Source organism: Triticum urartu, chromosome 6 (genome assembly GCF_003073215.2).
Source record: "Triticum urartu cultivar G1812 chromosome 6, Tu2.1, whole genome shotgun sequence".
Lineage (NCBI taxonomy): Eukaryota > Viridiplantae > Streptophyta > Magnoliopsida > Poales > Poaceae > Triticum > Triticum urartu.
Window position 1 is genome coordinate 198312715 of NC_053027.1, and position 23764 is coordinate 198336478.

The following is a 23764-nucleotide window of genomic DNA, read 5'->3' on the forward strand; positions in this document are numbered from 1 at the left end:
CTCCATGGTATGCTGATTATGCTAATTACATTGTTGCTAAGTTTATACCACCTAGTTTCACATACCAGCAAAAGAAAAAGTTCTTCTATGATTTGAGGCATTACTTTTGGGATGACCCACATCTTTATAAAGAAGGAGTAGATGGTGTTATTAGACGTTGTGTACCTGAGCATGAACAGGAATAGATCCTACGCAAGTGTCACTCCGAAGCTTATGGAGGACACCATGCTGGAGATAGAACTGCACATAAGGTACTACAATATGGTTTTTATTGGCCTACTCTCTTCAAGGATGCACGTAAGTTTGTCTTATCTTGTATGAATGTCAAAGAATTGGTAATATTAGTAGACGTCAAGAAATGCCTATGAATTATTCACTTGTTATTGAACCATTTGATGTTTGGGGCTTTGACTAGATGGGACCTTTCCTTCCTCTAGTGGTTATACACATATTTTAGTTGCCGTTGATTACGTTACTAAGTGGGTAGAAGCTATTCCAAATAGTAGTGCTGATCATAACACTTCTATTAAAATGCTTAACAAAGTTATTTTTCCAAGTTTGGAGTCCCTAGATATTTAATGACTGATGGTGGTTCACATTTTATTCATGGTGCTTTCCGTAAAATGCTTGCTAAATATGATGTTAATCATAGAATTGCATCTCCTTATCACCCTCAGTCTAGTGGTCAAATAGAATTTTGTAATAGAGAACTCAAATTAATTTTGCAAAAGAATGTTAATAGGTCTAGAAAGAATTGGTCCAAGAAACTTGATGATGCATTATGGGCCTATAGAACTGCATATAAAAATCCTATGGGTATGTCTTCGTATAAAATGGTCTATGGAAAAGCATGTCACTTACCTCTTGAACTAGAACACAAGGCTTATTGGGCTATTAAAGAACTTAATTATGATTTTAAACTTGCCAGTGAGAAGAGGTTATTTGATATTAGCTCACTTGATGAATGGAGAACCCAAGCCTACGAAAATGCCAAGTTGTTTAAAGAAAAGGTTAAAACATGGCATGACAAAAGGATACAAAAGCGTGAGTTTAATGTAGGTGATTATGTATTGCTATACAACTCTGATTTAAGATTTTTTGCAGGAAAACTTCTCTCTAAATGGGAAGGTCCTTATGTTATCGAGGAGGTCTTCCGTTCCGGTGCCATAAAAATCAACAACCTCGAAGGCACAAATCCGAAGGTGGTGAACGGTAAAAGAATCAAACATTATATCTCAGGTAATCCCATAAAATGTTGAAACCAATGTTATTGAAACTGTAACCCCAGAGGAATACATAAGGGACACTGTCCGGCATGTTTCCGGCTCCGAAAAGGAATAGGTATGTGGTACGGTAAGTAAACCGACTCCAAAACAATTTTTAAGGCAATATTTCTCTGTTTTGGAATATTTAGAAAAATAGAAAAATAAGCAGCAGTCCGGGAAGAACATGAGGGCTCCACGAGGGTGGAGGGCGCGCCCTACCCTACTGGGCGCCCCCCTACCTCGTGGGCACCTCGTGTGCTCTTCGGACTCCGTTTTCGTACACGACACGTATTTTGGTCAGTAAAAATTCATTATATAATCTCCCAGGGGTTTTGATCCCCGTATCACGCAAAAATCCCTTGTCTTTGTTTCGAGATGTCCTGCTGCAGACAGAGCAACATGTCGTCCCAGGATTCGGAAGGAGAAAGCTACGTGGCTGATTACCTTGCAGATCCTAAGATCTATGGGGATGTGGAGCATTGCGGTTGGACTAGGGAAGAAGAAGAGGACTATGAACCCAAGGGAAAGGAGGAGACGAGCTCAGATGAAGATGAAGTCCCACTACCTCAACCTGGGGACATGCATGTGGAGTTCAAAAAGTCAAGTCTCCCGAATAGAGTAAAGAAACCTAAGATCAAATTTATCCCTTCTCGCCTCTTGCAGGAGAACAAGCAGGAACTATGCAAAAAGATACTAAGCTTGGAACAGGAGATCGAGGACCTAAGGGACCAAAACTCCGTCCTCAAACGCAAATTAAGGAAGAAGCCTACGCCATCAACAAAATCTCCACCGTCTCCACCAACAAAGAAGAATTGAGTATCTGGTATGGGCACTCCACTTGGCAACTGCCAAGCTTGGGGGAGTGCCCCGGTATTGTATCACCATCACTTTTATCTTTACCGTTTTTCTTAGTTCGATCCTTTTGGTAATATCTTGATCTAGTAGAATAAAAGTTCTTAGTATGATCTAGTCGTGAGTTTTGCTTTATTATCCTTCTATGTAATCGAGTCCGTGAGCTATATAATAAAGATTAGTGTTGAGTCAAGGGCTTGATTATTTTGCCATGATCTTAAGTGAATAAAAGAAAAGAGAAATAAATAAAAAGAAACAAAGAGATCATATGAGTCTTATGGAGAGTAATGAGCTCACATAGAAAGAGTATGATGAATAAAAGTTGTTGAGAGTCGACAAACACAGTTTTGGTCATCGTTGCAATTAATAGGAAGTAATAAAGAAAGAGAGGTCTTCACATATAAATATACTATCTTGGACATCTTTTATGATTGTGAGCACTCATTAAAATATGACATGCTAAAGAGTTGACATTGGACAAGAAAGACAACGTAATGGGTTATGTTTTCTTACATCTGAGATGAATTATATTGTCTTGGATCTTCCAACATGATGAGCTTGCCTTTCCCCCCTCATGCTAGCCAAATTCATTGCACCAAGTAGAGATACTACTTGTGCTTCCAAATACCCTTAAACCAGTCTTGCCATAAGAGTCCACCATATCTACCTATGGATTGAGTAAGATCCATCAAGTAAGTTGTCATCGGTGCAAGCAATAAAAATTGCTCTCTAAATATGTATGATTGATTGGTGTGGAGGAAATAAACTTTATACGAGCATGTGATATGGAAATAATAAAAGCGACAGACTGCATAATAAAGGTCCATATCACAAGTGGCAATATAAAGTGACGTTCTTTCGCATTAAGATTTTGTGCATCCAACCATAAAAGCGCATGACAACCTCCGCTTCCCTCTGCAAAGGGCCTATCTTTTACTTTTATCTCCTACATTGCATAAGAGTCATGGTGATCCTCACCCTTCCTTTTTACATTTTATCCTTTGGCAAGCACAATATGTTGGAAAGATCCTGGTATATATGGCTAATTGGATGTGAGTTTTCATAAACTATTAATGTTGACAGTACCCTTGAGGTAAAACATTGGGAGGCAAAACTATAAGCCCCTATCTTTCTCTGTGTCCGACTAAAACTCCATACCCATAAGTATTGCGTGAGTGTCAGCAATTGTGAAAGATTATATAATATTTGAGTATGTGGACTTGATGAAAAGCTCTTATACGTTGAATCTTTCCTATGTTATGATAAATTGCAATTGCTTCAATGACTGAGATTGTAGTTTGTTAGTTTTCAATGAAGTTTACGATTCATACTTGATATTGTGATTGAATTATTACTCTAGCATTAGATATTATATGACAAGAATTATGTAAGTTGTTGTTCTAAGAATGATCATGATGCCCTCATGTCCGTATTTTATTTTTATCGACACCTCTATCTCTAAACATGTGGACATATTTCTCGATTTCGGCTTTTCGCTTGAGGACAAGCGAGGTCTAAGCTTGGGGAGTTGATACGTCCATTTTGCATCATGCTTTTATATCAATATTTATTGCATTATGGGCTGTTACAAGGTTTACATAAAGAGGGAGAATGCTGGCAGCTGGGATTTTGGGCTGGAAAAGGAGCAAATATTAGAGACCTATTCTGCACAACTCCAAAAGTCCTGAAACTTCACAGAAGATGTTTTCCAAATATATAAAAATACTGAGAGCAAGAACTTCACCAGGGGGGCCACACCAGGCCCGCGAGGGTGGGGGCGCGCCCTACACCCCTAGGCGCGCCCCCTACCTCGTGGGCCCCCTGGTGGCCCTCCGGTGGCCATCTTCTGCTATATGAAGTCTTTCGATGGGAAAAAATCATAAGCCATCTTCTCGGACGAAACTCCGCCGCCACGAGGCGGAACCTTGGCGGAACCAATCTAGGGCTCTGGCGGAGCTGTTCTGCTGGGGAAACTTCCCTCCCGGAGGGGGAAATCATCGCCATCGTCATCACCAACGCTCCTCTCATCGGGGGAGGGCAATCTCCATCAACATCTTCATCAGCACCATCTCATCTCAAAACCCTAGTTCATCTCTTGTATCCAATTCTTGTCTCCAAGTCCAGGATTGGTGCTAGTAGGTTGCTAGTAGTGTTAATTACTCCTTGTAGTTGATGCTAGTTGGTTTAACTGGTGGAAGATCATATGTTCAGATCCTATATGCATATTAATACCCTCTGATTATGAACATGTTTATGCTTTGTGAGTAGTTACCTTTGTTCCTGAGGACATGGGAGAAGTCTTGCTATTAGTAGCCATGTGAATTTGGTATTCGTTCGATATTTTCATGAGATGTATGTTGTCTCTCCTCTAGTGGTATTATGTGAACGTCGACTACATGACACTTCACCATTATTTGGGCCTAGAGGAAGGCATTGGGAAGTAATAAGTAGATGATGGGTTGCTAGAGTGACAGAAACTTAAACCCTAGTTTATGCGTTGCTTCGTAAGGGGCTGATTTGGATCCATATGTTTCATGCTATGGTTAGGTTTACATTAATACTTTTGTTGTATTTGCGGATGCTTGCAATAGAGGTTAATCATAAGTGGGATGCTTGTTCAAGTAAGAACAGCGCCCAAGCACCGGTCCACCCACATATCAAATTATCAAAGTACCAAATGCGAATCATATGAACGTGACGAAAACTAGCTTGACGATATTCCCATATGTCCTCGGGAGCGCTTTACATCTTATAAGAGTTTGTCCAGGCTTGTCCTTTGCTACAAAAAGGATTTGGCCACCTTGCTGCACCTTATTTACTTTTGTTACTTGTTGCTCGTTACAAATTATCCTATCACAAAACTATCTGTTACCATTTATTTCAGTACTTGCAGAGAATACCTTACTGGAAAGCGCTTATCATTTCCTTCTGCTCCTCGTTGGGTTCGACACTCTTACTTATCGAAAGGACTACGATAGATCCCCTATACTTGTGGGTCATCACGAGCGTGAATCATATAGTAGATATGATTAACATAGTGATGTTCACCATTGAAAACTACTCCATCTCACGTGATGATCGGACATGGTTTAGTTGATTTGGATCATGTGATCACTTAGATGATTAGAGGGATGTATATCTAAGTGGGAGTTCTTAAGTAATATGATTAATTGAACTTTAATTTATCATGAACTTAGTCCTGATAGTATTTGCATAACTATGTTGCAGATCAATAGCTCGTGATGTAGCTTCCCGTTTATTTTGATATGTTCCTAGAGAAAAACTAAGTTGAAACATGTTAGTAGCAACGATGCAGATTGGATCCGTGATCTGAGCATTATCCTCATTGCTGCACAGAAGAATTATGTCCTTGATGCACCGCTAGGTGAAAGACCAATTGCAGGAGCAGATGAAGACGTTATGAACGTTTGGCGAGCTCGATATGATGACTACTTGATAGTTTAGTGCACCATGCTTTACGGCTTAGAATCGGGGCTTCAAAGACGTTTTGAATGCCACAGAGCATATGAGATGTTCCAAGAGTTGAAATTAGTATTTCAGAATCATGCCCATGTCAAAAAGGTATGAGACCTTAGACAAGCACTTTGCCTACAAGATGGAGGAGAATAGCTCAGCTAGTGAGCATGTGCTCAGAATGTCTGAGTACTACAATCACTTGAATCAAGTGGGAGTTAATCTTCCAGATAAGATAGTGATTGAAAGAGTTCTCTAGTCACTATCACCAAGTTACTGGAACTTCATGATGAACTATAATATGCAAGGGATAATGGAAACGATTCCCAAGCTCTTCATGATGCTGAAATCGACGAAGGTAGAAATCAAGAAAAGCATCAAGTGTTGATGGTTGACAAGACCACTAGTTTCAAGAAAAGGGAAAAGGGAAGAAGGGGAACGTCAATAAGAACGTCAAGCAAGTTGGTGCTCAAGTGAAGAATCCCAAGTCTAGACCGAAACCTGAGACTAAGTGCTTCTACTGCAAAGGGACTGGTCTCTGGAAGCAGAACTGCCCCAAGTATTTGGCGGATAAGAAGGATGGCAAAGTGAACAAAGGCATATTTGATATACATGTTATTGATGTGTAATTTACTAGTGTTTATAGCAACCCCTTAGTATTTGATACTAGTTCAGTTGCTGAGATTAGTAACTCAAAACGCGAGTAGCAGAATGAACAGAGACTAGTTAAGGGTGAAGTGACGATGTGTGTTGGAAGTGGTTCCAAGATTGATATGATCATCATCGCACACTCCCTATACTTTCGGGATTAGTGTTGAACCTAAAAAATGTTATTTGGTGTTTGCATGAATATGGTTTGATCATGTTTATTGCAATACGGTTATTCATTTAAAGTCAGAGAATAATTGTTGTTCTGTCTGCATCAATAAAACCTTCAATGGTCATACACCCAAGGTCAATGGTTTATTGAATCTCGATCGTAATGATACACATATTCGTAATATTGAAGCCAAAAGATACAAAGTTAATAATGATAGTGCAACTTATTTGTGGCACTTCCATTTAGGTCATATTGGTGTAAAGCGCATGAAGAAAATCCATGCTGATGGGCTTTTGGAATCACTTGATTATGAATCGGTTGATGCTTGCAAACCATGCCTCATGGGAAAGATGACTAAGACTCCGTTCTCCGGAACAATGGAGCAAGCAACAGACTTGTTGGAAATAATACATACTGATGTATGCAGTCCAATGAGTGTTGAGGCTCGCGGCAGGTGTCATTATTTTCTGACATTCACATATGATTTGAGTAAGATATGGGTATATCTTCTTGATGAAACATAAATCTGAAACATTTGAAAAGTTCAAATAATTTCAGAGTGAAGTGGAAAATCATCGTAACAAGAAAATAAAGTTTCTACGATCTGATCGTCAAGGAGAATATTTGAGTTGTGAGTTTAGTCTTCATTTGAAACAATGTGGAATAGTTTCTCAACTCACGCCACCTGGAACACCACAGCGTAATGGTGTGTCCGAACATCGTAACCGTACTATATTAGATATGGTGCAATCTATGATGTCTCTTACCGATTTACCACTATCATTTTGGGGTTATGCATTAGAGATAACTGCATCATGTTAAATAGGGCACCATCTAAATCCGTTGAGACAACGCCATATGAACTGTGGTTTGGCAAGAAACCAAAGTTGTCGTTTCTTAATGTTTGGGGTTGCGATGCTTATGTGAAAAAGTTTCATCATGATAAGCTCAAACCCAAATCGGAGAAGTGTGTCTTCATAGGATACCCAAAGGAGACAGTTGGGTACACCTTCTATCACAGATCCGAAGGCAACACATTCGTTGCTAAGAAGTGAGTGGGAGGAAAGTAGAACTTGATGAGGTAACTGTACCTGCTCCCTTATTGGAGAGTAGTTCATCACAATAACCGGTTCCTATGACACCTACACCAATTAGTGAGGAAGCTAATGATGATGATCATGAAACTTCAGATCAAGTTACTACTGAACCTCGTAGGTCAACCAGAGTGAGATCCGCACCAGAGTGGTACGGTAATCCTATTCTAGATGTCATGTTACTTGACCATGACGAACCTACGAACTATGAGGAAGCGATGATGAGCCCAGATTCCGCGAAATGGCTTGAGGCCATGAAATCTGAGATGGGATCCATGTATGAGAACAAAGTTTGGACTTTGATTGACTTGCCCAATGATCGGTGAGTCTTTAAGAATAAATGGATCTTCAAGAGGAAGACGGACGCTGGTACTAGTGTTACTATCTACAAAGCTCGAATTGTCGCAAAATGTTTTCGACAAGTTCAAAGTGTTGACTACGATGAGATTTTCTCACTCATATCGATGCTTAAAAGTCTGTCCGAATCATGCTAGCAGTTGCCGCATTTTATGAAATCTGGCAAATGGATGTCAAAACTGTATTCCTTCATGGATTTCTTAAAGAAGAGTTGTATATGATGCAACCAGAAGGTTTTATCGATCCTAAAAGGTGCTAACAAAGTGAGCAAGCTCCAGCGATCCATCTATGGACTAGTGCAAGCATCTCGGAGTTGGAATATATGCTTTGATAAAGTGATCAAAGCATATGGTTTTATACAGACTTGCGGTGAAGCCTGTATTTACAAGAAAGTGAGTGGGAGCACTACAACATTTCTGATAAGTATATGTGAATGACATATTGTTGATCGGAAATAATGTAGGATTTTCTGGAAAGCATAAAGGAGTGTTTGGAAAGTGTTTTTCAAAGAAAGACCTCGATGAAGCTGCTTACACATTGAGCATCAAGATCTATAGAGATAGATCAAGATGCTTGATAAGTTTTTTCAATGAGTACATACCTTGACAAGATTTTTAAGTAGTTCAAAATGGAACAGTCAAAGAAGGAGTTCTTGCCTGTGTTGCAAGGTGTGAAGTTGATTAAAGACTCAAAACCCAACCACAACAGAAAATAAAAAGAGAATGAAAAGTCATTCCCTATGCCTCAGTCATAGGTTCTATAAAGTATGTATGTTGTTTACCAGTCCTATTGTATACCTTAGCATCTTTCTGGCAAGGGAGTACAATAGTGATCTAGGAGTAGATCACTGGACAACGGTCAAAATTATCCTTAGAGTACTAAGGAAATATTTCTTGGTTATGAAGGTGATAAAAGAGTTCATCGTAAAGAGTTACGTCGATGCAAGCTTTTTACATCGATCTAGATGACTCTAAGTCTTGATCTGGATACATATTGAAAGTGGGAGCAATTAGCTAGAGTAGCTCCGTGTAGAGCATTGTAGACATAGATATTTGCGAAATACATACGGATCAGAATGTTGCAGACCCGTAGGCTAAACTTCTCTCACAAGAAAAACATGATCATTCTTTGGGTGTTAATCACATAGCGATGTGAACTAGATTATTGACACTAGTAGACCCTTTGGGTATTAGTCACATGGAGATGTGAACTAATCACATAAAGATGTGAACTAGATTATTGGCTCTAGTGCAAGTAGGAGACTGAAGGAAATATGCCCTAGAGGCAATAATAAAGTTATTATTTATTTCCTCATACATGATAAATGTTTATTATTCATGCTAGAATTGTATTAACCGGAAACTTAGTACATGTGTGAATACATAGACAAACAAAGTGTCACTAGTATGCCTCTACTTGACTAGCTCGTTAATCAAAGATGGTTATGTTTCCTAACCATAGACATGAGTTGTCATTTGATTAATGGGATCACATCATTAGGAGAATGATGTGATTGACTTGACCCATTCCGTTAGCTTAGCACTTGATCGTTTAGTTTTCTCCTATTGCTTTCTTCATGACTTATACATGTTCCTACGACTATGAGATTATGCAACTCCCGATTACCAGAGGAACACTTTATGTGCTACCAAACGTCACGACGTAACTGGGTGATTATAAAGGTGCTCTACAGGTGTCTCCGATGGTACTTGTTGAATTGGCATAAATCAAGATTAGGATTTGTCACTCCAGTTATCGAAGAGGTATCTCTGGGCCTACTCAGTAATGCACATCACTATAAGCCTTGCAAGCATTGTAACTAATGAGTTAGTTGCGGGATGATGTATTACGGAATGAGTAAAGAGACTTGCCGGTAACGATATTGAACTAGGTATTGAGATACCGACGATCGAATCTCGGGCAAGTAACATACCGATGACAAAGGGAACAACGTATGTTGTTATGCGGTTTGACCGATAAAGATCTTCGTAGAATATGTGGGAGCCAATATGAACATCCAGGTTCCACTATTGGTTATTGACTGGAGACGTGTCTCGGTCATGTCCACATAGTTCTCGAACCTGTAGGGTCCGCACGCTTAAAGTTTGGTGATGATCGGTATTATGAGTTTTGTGTTTTGATGTACCGAAGGTAGTTCGGAGTCCCGAATATGATCACAGACATGACGAGGAGTCTCGAAATGGTCGAGACGTAAAAATCCATATATTGGACGACCATATTCGGACACCGGAAGTGTTCCGGGTGGTTTCGGAGAAAACCGGAGTGTTGGAGGGTTACCGGAACCGCCCTGGAGAAATAGTGGGCCTTATGGGCCTTAGTGGAGAGAGAGGGGGCTGGCCTAGGGCAGGCCGCGCACCCCTCCCCCTCTAGTCCGAATTGGACTAGGAGAGGGGGGCGGCGCCCCCCTTTCCTTCTCCCTCCCCCCTTCCTTTCCCCTCCTAGTAGGAGTAGGAAAGAGGGGAGTCCTACTCCTACTAGGAGGAGGACTCCTCTTCCTGGCGCGCCTACAAGGGCCGGCCGGCCTCCCCCCTGACACACAAGTTGATCTATTGATCTATTCCAGCCGTGTGCGGTGCCCCCCTCCACCATAATCCACCTCGATTATATCGTAGCGGTGCTTAGGCGAAGCCCTGTGTCGGTAGCATCATCATCACCATCATCACGCCGTCGTGCTGACGAAACTCTCCCATGAAGCTCTGCTGGATCGGAGTTCGTGGGACGTAATCGAGCTGAACGTGTGCTGAACTCGGAGGTGCCGTGCGTTCGGTACTTGGATCGGTCGGATCGTGAAGACGTACGACTACATCAACCGCGTTGTGCTAACACTTCCACTTTCGGTCTACGAGGGTACGTGGACACACTCTCCCCTCTCGTTGCTATGCATCACCATGATCACGTGTGTGCGTAGGAAATTTTTTGAAATTACTCCCTCCATTTCTTTTTAGTCCGCATATAAGGTTTGGTCTAAGTCAAGCTTTGTAGAGTTTGACTAACTTTATATTAAAAAATATAAACATTCACAATATGAAATCAATGGAATTTGTGCATATCTACTAGCCTCCGTTTCATATAAACATTCACAATATCTACTAGTATTAAAAAATATAAATATTCACCTAGTATCAAGTAGACATTCACAATAAGAAATTCACCTAACTTTATATTAAAAGATAAAAAATATAAACATTCACCTAGTAGCACATTCTTATCAAGCAAAGTACTAGCATCATTCATAGGAGAAGTAGCATCATCAATTACTTGCATCAGGATTAATAGCAGGTGGTGGTGTTGTAAGCTTACTGAAAACAGAAGATGAATCAAGTGCAGAGCTAGATAACAGTTTCTTACCTTCCCTCATCTTAGAGGGAACGATCTTGGTTCTACCATCCTTAAGATTCTTCATAGTGATCAACAAATATAAATACCAAGTGACTCAACAAATATAGCTATACTTCCCGGCAACGGCGCCAAAAAAAGGTCTTGATAACCCACAAGTATAGGGGATCGCAACAGTTTTCGAGGGTAGAGTATTCAAATCAAATTTATTGATTCGACAAAAGTCAGGTCAAATGAACTAAGCTTCTAAACTTCTAATGGTGCATTTATCTGCCAGACTATAAACATTTATGTCGACCCTCCTATCTTTATATGGTTGTAATTTGTGTTGTTGCGATGCAACAGTTGTTCTTAACAGGCAGCGACCGACTGAAGAAAACAACAAGCTATTTTTGTATAGTATAGGGTCTTCCCTATATTTGCACTCGCGCTAACTTTGATGCCCAGTGGATGTAATTTGTGCAATCGTCGTAATAGCCTAGCGCAACATTAGTTGCTTGCTTATTTATTTCCTTAGTCTTTTTTTCCTCGGTTTGCTAGTGGCCACAATAACCATGGGCCACATACGGACTGTGGTAACCATGGGCCTGCTACCTTCTGTAGTGACCATGGGCCATCTACGCATCGTAGGATCAATGGGCCTCCTACGGGCTGTAGGATCCATTGGCCACACATGGGCCCTACAATTCGTGGGCCAAATCCGGACCGTGATATGGGCCGTAAATGGGCCAAATTGATAATGTTAATGAGCCGGAATACATGAAGGGATGAAAAGGGCCCAATGGGTAAACATGCCATAAACGGGTCGATTATAACCATAGGCTAAATTTGGCCCATTAGCAAAATAGGCCAGTAATAGACCATAAGTAATCGAGGGTCGGAAATGAGCCCTTAGAAGCCCGAAAGATAACATAGGCTGGAAATGGCCCAACTGAATCATGGTCCATTAATGGTTCCAAAGCAATGTACTGTTCATTATGGGCCAGAATTAGCACGGGCCGTCAAAGGGATACAGAAGGCCTCATATGGGCCGAATAACATCACATGTCGTATATGGACCCAAAGTGACAACGGGCTAGATTCATATTGGACGGCCCATATATATGATGCTGTTGGGCCAAATTCGGGAAGGCCATAACGGGCCGTGAGTTCCCGTGTCGTAAATGGGCTATATGCGTACAGACCGTTAATAGGCTTTCCATTGGCCGACCCGCTAACTTTTACCAAGTCAAACGACCGGTCTTTTTAACCTAAATGGGTCACTGTTGGGCCGTTCCACGTGTCGAGGTATCATAGGCGCCTCCCGTCCATTGGATGAATGACATTTGTCGCGATGTCGAGCTGGCACGTGGATCCTCTGGCCAATGAAAATTTTACACGTGGAAAATCCCCATTAGTCGGGGGTGTTAACGAGATATCGGATCGAAACCGGAACCCGATAGCTTAACAGTGACCCGTTACATTGGATGCCACATGTCGGTTACCCTTCACGAAAGCACTTCCATGACATGCCATTTATCGTCATGGAAGTGAACACTTCCGTGATAATAATTTGAGTATTGTCATGGAACACTTCTATGACAGCACATGTGAGGGAGTCCTGGATTAGGGGGTCTACGGATAGCCGGACTATATCCTTTGGCCGGACTATTGGACTATGAAGATACGAGATTGAAAACTTCGTCCCGTGTCCGGATGGGACCCTACTTGGCGTGGAAGGCAAGCTAGGCAATACAGATATGCATATCTCCTCCGTTGTAACCGACCTTGTGTAACCCTAGCCTCCTCCGGTGTGTATATAAACCGGAGGGTTTTAGTCCGTACGACAACATACAATCATACCATAGGCTAGCTTCTAGGGTTTAGCCTCTCCGATCTCGTGGTAGATCAACTCTTGTACTACTCATATTATCAAGAATAATCAAGCAGGACGTAGGGTTTTACCTCCATCAAGAGGGCCCGAACCTGGGTAAAACATCGTGTCCCCTGCCTCCTATTACCATCCGCTTTAGACGCATAGTTCGGGACCCCCTACCCGAGATCTGCCAGTTTTGACACCGACATTGGTGCTTTCATTGAGAGTTCCTCTGTGTCGTCGTCGTTAGGCTGGATGGCTCCTTCGATCATCGATAGCGATGCAGTCTAGGGTGAGACTTTTCTCACCGGATAGATCTTTGTATTCGGCGGCTTCGCACTGCGTGCCAACTCGCTTGGCCATCTGGAGCAGATCGAGAGTTATGCCCCTGGCCACCAGGTCCGGTTTGGAAGCTTAAACTACATGGCCGACATCCACGGAGACTTGATCTTCAACGAATTCGAGCCCCTGCCGAGTGCGCCGCACGGTCACAATGAGCATGATTTAGCTCTACCATCGGACAGTGTTTAGGAGACCGCACCGGCAACCGCTCCGACCCTCAATTCGGAGCCCATTGTACCATCCATGGACGGGTGGATGGACCCCGCCACGGAGGCCGTATTCTCAGCGGCGATTGAGCCGAATATCGACCTTACCCTTCATGGGAGCCGTGACGCCGAACTACCGGATTCTTCCCCGGCCACAGACTCCGAACCGCCTGCCCCTTGCCTATCGAATCCGACTGGGCGCCGATCATGGAGTTCACCTCCGCGGATATCTTTCAGCACTCGCCCTTTGGCGACATACTGAACTCATTAAGGTCTCTCTCCCAGTCAGGAGAGTCCTGGCCGAACTATGTCCGGCAGGATTGGGATGCAGATGATGAAGAAATTCGCCGCCCACCCACCACCCACTTAGTAGCCACTGTCGACGATTTGACTGACATGCTCGACTTCGACTCCGAAGACATCGACGGTATGGACGACGATGCTGGAGAAGAACAGGAACCACTGCCCACAGGGCACTGGACGCCCACTTCATCATACGATGTATACATGGTGGACGCACCCAAAGAAAGCAACGACGAAGAGCAGAAGGACGCATCGAAGGGTTGTTCCCTCGAGAAGCAGTCAAAGCGGTGGCGTAAGCGCTGCTCCAAATCTTGCCTCGGCAGAAATAGCGATCATATAAACCCAGCGATAGAGCAAGGTGAGCCAGCGGACGACAAACACGGCATTGAACCATCGTCCGACCACGGCAACACGGAGAATCAAACCGAACAACCCGACTCCGTCGAGGATAACAGTCCGGATAACATCACACCGGACAGGCACCCGGAGCAACAGAATACCCATAAAAGTCTTGTTGCCACTGCGAGGAGTTTGAAAAAGCAGAAGCAAAGGCTTAGGGCTGCACAAGACACACTCGGAATCAGATGGAGTGAAGTACTCAACACTGAAGCGAAGTACGGCGGTAATTGCCACACCAAGAGCTACCCGAAGCGAAAGTTGCTACCTGAATTCGATGAGGAGGCCTTAGATCCCCCGCAATCAAAAAACAAAATGGCCATCCGGTCAGATAGACGACCTCGTGGCCAACATAAAGCGGCACACGATGCCGCACATAAGCCAGTACACGATCCACGTGAGGGCTCGCATCAAAAGTATGGCGCAACCAGATCCATCTACGGGCCACGCAAGCACGCTCCAGCATGCAATGCAACACAACAAACATCCCAACACCACGGTACACCCAAATAAAGGGGTGCTGCACACCCCCTATGTTTCACCGATAAGGTGCTGGACCATGAATTTCCAGATGGATTCAAACCCGTAAACATAGAGGCGTACGACGGAACGACAGACCCTGGGGTCTGGATTGAGGACTACATCCTCCATATCCATATGGCTCGAGGAGACGATCTCCACGCCATCAAGTACTTACCCCTCAAGCTCAAAGGGCCAGCTCGGCACTGGCTCAAAAGCCTCCCCGAAAACTCCATTGGAAGCTGGGAAGAGCTCGAAGACGCTTTTCGGGCAAATTTTCAAGGGACCTATGTCCGACCTCCGGATGCGGACGATTTAAGTCATATAACTCAACAGCCCGGAGAGTCAGCCCGAAAGCTTTGGAACAGGTTCCTCACTAAAAAGAACCAAATAGTCGACTGCCAGACGCCGAAGCCTTAGCAGCTTTTAAGCACAGCGTTCGAGACGAATGGCTTGCCAGACACCTCGGCCAAGAAAAGCCGAGAACAATGGCAGCATTAACAAGCCTCATGACCTGCTTTTGCGCGGGCGAGGATAGCTGGTTAGCCCGATGCAGCACCAGTGACCCAAGTACATCCGAAGTCAGGGACGAAAATGGTAAACCCCGATGCAGCACAAACAAGCGCCGGAATAAAGAAGACAGCCCAAAGAGCACGGCGGTAAATGCCGGATTCAGAAGCTCTCGGCCAGGTCAGCAAAAGCTGCCCTCCAAAGGCAACAGAGACGAACTGTTCAGCCTAAACAAGATTCTGGATAAAATATGTCAGATCCACAGCACCCCCGATAAACCCGCAAACCATACCCATAGAGAATGTTGGGTCTTCAAGCAGTCCAGCAAGCTCAACGCCGAACACAAGGGGTAGGATACACCAAGCGAAGACGAGGACGAGCCTCGCAAGCAAAGCACTGGGGAACAGAAGACATTCCCACCAGAAGTCAAAATAGTAAACGTGTTACACGTGACGAAGGGGAGAAACAAAGCGGCACTCCTAGAGACACATGCCCCAGGGCCTATCACCATGGAGTTCCGCCACTGGTCGTCCCAAGCGATCACCTTCGACCATTGGGATTACTCGGCAAGTATCCGGCGTGCAGGATGGGCTGCTTTGGTGTTAGACCCGATAATTGACGGATACCACTTCACACGAGTCCTGATGGACGGTGACAGTAGTTTAAACCTGATATATCAGGACACAGTCCGCAAAATGGGGATAGACCCAATAAAAATTAGCCATAGCAATACTACCTTTAAAGGAGTAACGCCAGGCCTAGAAGCCCATTGCACGGGCTCCCTGCTACTAGAAGTTATATTCGGCTTTCCCGATAACTTCCGCAGCAAAATTTTAACCTTCCACATCGCTCCGTTCCAAAGCGGCTATCAAGCACTACTCGGACGCGAAGCTTTCGCTCGCTTTAACGCAATACCGCTTTACGCTTCTCTCATGCTCAAGATGCCCGATCCACGTGGCATCATTACAGTAAATGGAAATATTGAGCGCTCCTTGCGCGCGGAAGATCGTGCGGCTGCCTTGTCAGCCGCACACTAAACGGCCTCACCAACTAAAGCATCAGATAGGTCATTAAGAGCACGGACATGGTTGGACCAGTCCGGTGCAGCTATATGTAATTGATACAGGTTTGATGGCTATACCCCTATTACAATACAAGGGGCTCAACGCGCGCAAACAAGTGGCAATTAGGCTCAACTTTTACTCATCTTGAACTATATATTGTTTATTTAGTATAACTTACCTTTTTCATGACAACTTTTCAATTAAGTTCCTCTCTTTTTCAGATGACCATCGTGCTACACCCGTCCAGAATATGGCACAACGGAGACACAGGCGCAGACGTGCAGCAGGGACCCGTTCTAAGGATTCTTTTTAGATTAAGACCCTGCGTAAACCTTTTTTACTGTCTCTTGTTGATACACATCCCTCAGATTCTCAATACAATTGAGAAGGATGCTGACGTATTGGCATGTGGCCACATTAGAATATTGCACGTACCTGGACACCAGGGGCTTATTATAAAGGGCACTGTTTAGGCCCGGTTTACATCATGAAGACCGAATACCTTAGGGAGTGTTCGGCGTTGCGAGTTTGGCCTTATATGCATCAGCTCCGAATCATGTCTTTGGTCAAATGTTGGGTTTGCCCGGCTCCTGTGTTTTGTTGCCTTACATTCTGCTCTATCGGCTAAGGCGGCACCAGGAGAACTACTGCGATTGTGCCCTGGTTCATCTGGACGAGCACCTTAGTAGAGAAAGCCGAAAACTGACTGTCATGATATAGCGTGAGACTGGTCAACCACTCGATGACCTAACGGAATCTTTGGGATTCCTCTGCCTTAACGAAGGGCCGTTTCCCGGCCAGGCATGTACGCGCCCCGAATCCGGATGAGCGCGGAGCCACCAGGGGCTATATAGTAGCCCCACTGTCAAACTCCTCTGGCTAAGTGAAAGTGTTAAAGCATTATAGTCCGGTTGCCTAGTTCATTGCGCTATCACCTCCTTAATGGACAAAGACGTTGGATCAAGTGTGAACATGCGTCTTCTGCGAACACCCCCGCATTATATGCGTAGGGGCTGAAGCCGACGACTGCCATCTTTCAGGTTATATACATATATACATAAATGGCCGCACAGGAGGCATCATAGCTGAGGGAGTCCTGGATTAGGGGGTGTTCGGGTAGCCGGACTATACCTTCAGCCGGACTCCTGGACTATGAAGATACAAGATTGAAGACTTCGTCCCGTGTCCGGATGGGACTTTCCTTGGCGTGGAAGGCAAGCTTGGCGATGCAGATATTCAAGATCTCCTACCATTGTAACCGACTTTGTGTAACCCTAACCCTATCCGGTGTCTATATAAACCGGAGGGTGGTAGTCCGTAGGCAATCAACTCCGTATACAACAATCATACCGTAGGCTAGCTTCTAGGGTTTAGCCTCCTTGATCTCGTGGTAGATCTACTCTTGTACTACCCATATCATCAATATTAATCAAGCAGGACGTAGGGTTTTACCTCCATCAAGAGGGCCCGAACCTGGGTAAAACATCGTGTTCCCTGCCTCCTGTTACCATCCGGCCTAGATGCACAGTTCGGGACCCCCTACCCGAGATCCGCCGGTTTTGACACGACATTGGTGCTTTCATTGAGAGTTCCTCTGTGCCGTCACAATCAGGAAGGATGCCTCCTCCCGTCTTTAAAGACGGCGCCGTTGCTAAGGGAGCCTTGGCTGTCGGCCAAACCCTCCGGCTAGGTGGTTTCCTCATGACCGCCTGTTCGGCTGTTGCGCCGACGGTGACCTCTCGGGTCATCAAAAGCAACCTACACGTCAGCTCGGAGCTCGTCAAGCAGCTAGATCCAATGGAGCTCTCTTCCGTAAACGAGCTCTTGGATCGCATCGCCGCCCTGGGGGTCGCTACGGATTACGACCAGGTTGGGCTTAAACCCGATCTAAGAGAAATTAACTCTCCCCAAGTCACCCACCACGTTGCCGTGGTAGAGGCGCAATGCGGCAACCCTTCATCTATTTTAAGGACTAGCTACGTCCAAATTCCCGACTCCTCCAAGCCGGATACCCACGGAGAGGAGGATGTAACTCAAGACCTGAGCTTAGGATTAGGCAACGGGCTAGATTCGTTGGACAACATCCTAGAATCCGAACTTCAGAGTTCGGAAACTCTTCGGCCTCCGAATCTTGGATTGGGTGAGGTTTCAGATTCAACGACACCAGCCCACCCAAACATAAGCGATCTCTCCCAAAGCAGGTAGAGGCCCGAGGAAACAGTACATCATTACTGGGCCAGATTCCTCCTGGTTATGAACAGGATAAAGGATTGCCGCGGGGGAGACGCAATCTCAATTTTCTGCAGTAATTGCACGGACGAGGGAATCCTTAACGCCGTAAGTCGTCATGATATTACACGCTTCGCTGACTTGGCATCCGTAGTACAAAAATACTGTGCGATGGAAAGCGCCTGGAAAACCGAAATAAAATTTTGGGATAATCCGGCCTTGAATAGTAATCCCGTCCGAACTAAGAGGGTGCATCATCATAGGACACCCGGGATAAACACCAAAAAGCCAAAACCCTCTACAGGTCATGGAACCGTACTGGAAAGATGGCTTGATGGACCCTGTAGAATTCACAGTACAGAGGACGCCACACCAACTCACAGCCTTAGAGCATGTTGGATACTCCGGCAGGTGGCCAAAATCGGCGAGGACCTCTTAATTCCGGAGGCCGCAGAAAGCCAGCCCAAGGACACCAGTACCGTTCTCACAGTCTTCGAGACTTTCGCACCAAACAATGTGCGAAAAAGAACACTCCGCAGCCTCGCCGAAGTCTATCAAGTTGCAACAATAAATCCATGGAGCGACACTGCCATTACCTTCAACGCAAGTGATGAACCTAGATTCCGAACAGCCAGAGCACCAGCCGCATTGGTCCTCAGTCCCATAGTGGACGGCTTTCGCCTCACCAAGGTGCTCATGGATGGAGGCAGCGGACTGAACCTCATTTATGAGGAAACCCTTCAAAAAATGGAAATAGACTGGAACCGCGTCGAGTGAAGCAGCACAACCTTTAGAGGAATAATCCCCAGTCGGGAAGCGCGCTGCACATGAAAAATCACACTAGATGTGGTGTTCGGCACGCCGGATAATTACAGGTCCGAAGAAGTCATGTTTCAGGTGGCCCCGTTTAAGAGCGGATATCACGCTTTACTAGGGCAGGAAGCATTCACAATCTTCCAAGCAATACCCCATTACAGGTACATGAAGCTTAAAATGCCCGGGCCAAATGGAATTATCACTCTAGCTAGTGATCCGGACATAGCACTCCGCGCCGAAAACAAGACGGCCGCATTAGCCCTTGAGGCGCTATCCGAAGCCTTAGCGGCCAAGGAACTGACCGCGCTGTGCTCCACGGTTTAACAGGGATGATGTGATACTCGATAAGAGATCCAAATCCACATCCTTCAAGCCAGCCGACGAAATAGTCAAATTCCAGGTCCATCCAACGGACCCCAATAAAACAGCTTCAATCGTGGCACGGCTGAACCCTGATGCAGACGCCGCACTACGAGAGTTCCTACGAGAGAACTGGGACATCTTCGCCTGGCACCCTTCAGACATGCCAGGGATCCCACGCAGGCTGGCTGAACACAACTTAAATATCCTAAAAGGATTTAAACCTGTCAAACAAGCCCTTCGGCGTTTTTCCGAACCCAAGAGATAGGCTATGGGAGAGGGGCTAGCCAATCTATTGGAGGCCAGATTCATCAGAGACATAAAACATCCGGAATGGCTAGCAAACTTGGTGATGGTACCAAAGAAGGACAAATCCTGGCGCCTATGTGTCGACTTTAAAGACCTTAACAAGGCTTGCCCAAAGGATCCCTTCCCCCTCCCCTGCATCGATCAAATTATCGATGCCACCGCAGGACATGATTTGTTGTGTTTCCTCGACGCATACTCCAGTTACCATCAAATCAAGATGGCAGAATCAGACCAAGCTGCAACAGCATTCATCACACCATACGGCCCATTCTGCTTCAACACAATGCCCTTCGGGTTGAAAAACACCGGCGCAACATATCAGCGCATGATCCAGACATGTCTGGCAAACTAGATCGGCAAAACAGTGGAGGCGTATGTGGATGATGTGGTCGTCAAATCAAGACATGTTGAATCCCTAGTAAATGACTTGAGGCTTACATTTGATAACCTCCGACAATATGACATCAAGCTCAACCCAGAAAAAGGTGTCTTCGGCGTTCCAGCCGGAAAGCTCTTGGGATTCATTGTATCCGGTAGAGGAATTGAAGCAAACCCAGCCAAGATCCGAGCTTTGTCACAATTGGATGTCCCAAAGGACCTTAAACAAATACAAAAATTAACCGGGTGTGTGGCGGCTTTAAGCCGCTTCATCTCCCGCTTGGGAGAAAAGGCACTACCCCTTTATCGCCTCCTTCGGCACACCGAACACTTCGAGTGGACTGATGCCGCCACGGCCGGACTTGATGAAATAAAAGCCATATTGGCAAGAAACCCAGTCCTGGCCGCGCCAATCACCGGCGAACCAATGTTATTGTACATTGCAGCAACACACCAAGTTGTCAGCGCAGTGCTCGTTGTCGAGCGGGAAACGGACGGACACAAATTCCCCCTTCAAAGGCCGGTCTACTACGTGTCCACTGTCCTCACTCCATGCAAATCACGGTACCCACATTATCAAAAGATTGCATACGCAGTATTCATGGCATCCCGGAAGCTATGACACTACTTTCAAGAGTGTTCCATAACAGTAGCCTCGGAAGTGCCACTAAACGATATTATCAACAACCACAATGCAACGGGCCGGAATGCAAAATGGGCCATCGAGCTTCTCCCGTTCGATATAACCTATAAGCCACGGCGAGCTATTAAATCACAAGTTTTGGCCGACTTCATCGCAGAATGGACGGAGGCCGAGCTCCCTAAAGAGTACGGCGCATATTCAAATTGGATTATGCACTTTGACGGCTCCAAAATGTTGGCCGGACTGGGGGCCGGCGTCGTCCTAACGTCCCCCATAGGAGACACAGTCCAATATGTGCTCCAAATCATGTACACGGATTCCAACAATGCAGCCGAATATGAGGCCCTCCTACATGGCCTCCGGATAGCAGTATCCATGGGTATCGAGCGCCTAGAGATACGCGGGGATTCAAACCTCGTGATATCCCAAATAAATGGAGACTTCGACGCCAAGGACCCAAAAATGGCAGCTTACCGCGACGCAGTCCTAAAAGTGTCAGCTCGGTTCGAAGGGCTGAAGTTTCACCATATAGCCCGAGAAAACAATCAAGCGGCGGACGTCCTAGCACGCATCGGAGCAAAACGCGATGCAGCCCCCCCCCCAACGTATTTTTGGAAAGATTGTTCAAGCCATCCATAGCATGGGAGGGGGAACCCGCAAATAACAGCCCGAACCCAGCCACACCACTCGACGCGAACAATCTGACACAATTGGAGGCTCAGCCAACGAAATTACACCTTCAGCCCATGTAATAATGGCGGTTATCGCCCCGTGGATAGAACCATTCCTAGCCTACCTTACTAGGCAGGAACTCCCGGAGGACCAAAACAAGGCCCGCTGCATAGTGCGGCGATCTAAAGCCTATAGAGTCCATGAGGGAGAGCTTTATAAGAAAAGCACTACCGGAGTCCTTCAAAGGTGCATCTCCGAAGAGGAAGGGCGGAACCTTCTGGCTGAAATTCATGCCGGACTCGGTGGTCACCACGCCGCTGCTCGGTCCCTTGTTAGCAAGGCTTTCCGTACAGGCTTTTATTGGTCGACGGCCCGGGCAGACACTCAGGACCTAGTCCAAGGATGCGCTGGTTGCCAACTTTTTGCCAACCAAAGCCATATGCCACCCACTGCACTCCAAACTATACCCATCACCTGGCCTTTTGCGGTCTGGGGGCTTGACATGGTCGGACCCCTTAAAGGTGGGACCGATAGGAAAAAATACTTACTGGTCATGGTGGATAAATTCACCAAATGGATAGAAGCCAAGCCTGTTAAAACGGCCAAATCCGGACCTGTGATAGACTTCATATCCGGGGTTGTACACCGTTATGGCGTCCCCCACAGCATCATAACCGATAACGGTACAAACTTTACCGCCGACGAGGTAAAACTCTGGTGCAAAAACATGGGCATCAAGCTCGATTATGCTTCCGTCTATCACCCACAAACCAACGGCCAGGTCGAACGTGCAAATGGTCTTATCATGAGCGGCATTAAACCCAGACTGGTGCGGTCCCTCAAGGAATCTAACACGCACTGGGTAGAGGAGCTCGACTCCGTGCTATGGGGGCTGCGGACCACGCCAAATCGCACCACCGGATACACACCATTTTTTATGGTGTATGGCGCAGAGGCAGTTTTGCCCTGCGACATAATTCATGACTCACCTAGAGTGCGCATGTACGAAGAAAGAGAAGCCGAGCTCGATCGGCAGGACAACTTGGACGCCCTGGAGGAGGAGCGTGACGTGGCAAAAGCCCGTTCCGCATTTTATCAACAGCAGGCCCAAAGATATCAAAGCAGAGAAGTACGGGCCAAAAATTACAATGTTGGCGAACTAGTGCTACGCCTGTGGATAAGAAAAAGGACAAACTCAAGCCCAAGTGGGAAGGTCCATTCATAATCGACCAAGTCCTGACTGGAGGGGCGTACCGCCTGCGAGATGCGTCGGATAACCGACTCGAGCCGAACCCGTGGAACGCCACCCGTCTCCGAAGATTCTATGCCTAGCGCCGGACTCTGTGTTCGTCTCCTTCCTCTGTCCATTTTTTGCATTTTTCTGTCTTACATTTCCCTCCTTCCCCTCTTTTTCTGTTATAGCCCTTGAAGGCTCATCTAGTGACGCGCCACTCGCGCTCATTCAACCTGGGGGCTTCTTTAACAGAAGCTTATTTATACGGGCTTCATGCCCAACACATGCGTCAAACTTCCGCATGTACCTTTTTTCTTCACCATTATATGCATCGATATGACTTAAGTTTTGGCCAAGCTGGGTTGCCTGGCTCTTGTGCTTACCCCTACGTTCCCGGTTGTTTGGCTAGGCGGTAAAGGGAGCACCTCTGCGATTGTTACTGCCGGGTCAGCCGGATGTGTACCTCAGACTAGGTGAAGCCGAAAGCTAGCGTTCTTAAGGGAATATTCGGTTGGTGAAATAAAAGATGATCTTTTTACTCATTTTATGCGCCCCCATATGCCTTTTTCTGTGTCTCTTCACGCAGTCCGGACATACACCTTAGGGCATGCCTCCCAGCGAAAGGAACCCTTAACGGAACTATTCTCTCTGGAAGATGTTTCTTACTAACCATGTAATATAACATAACTAGTTGGGCACTTGTCTGATA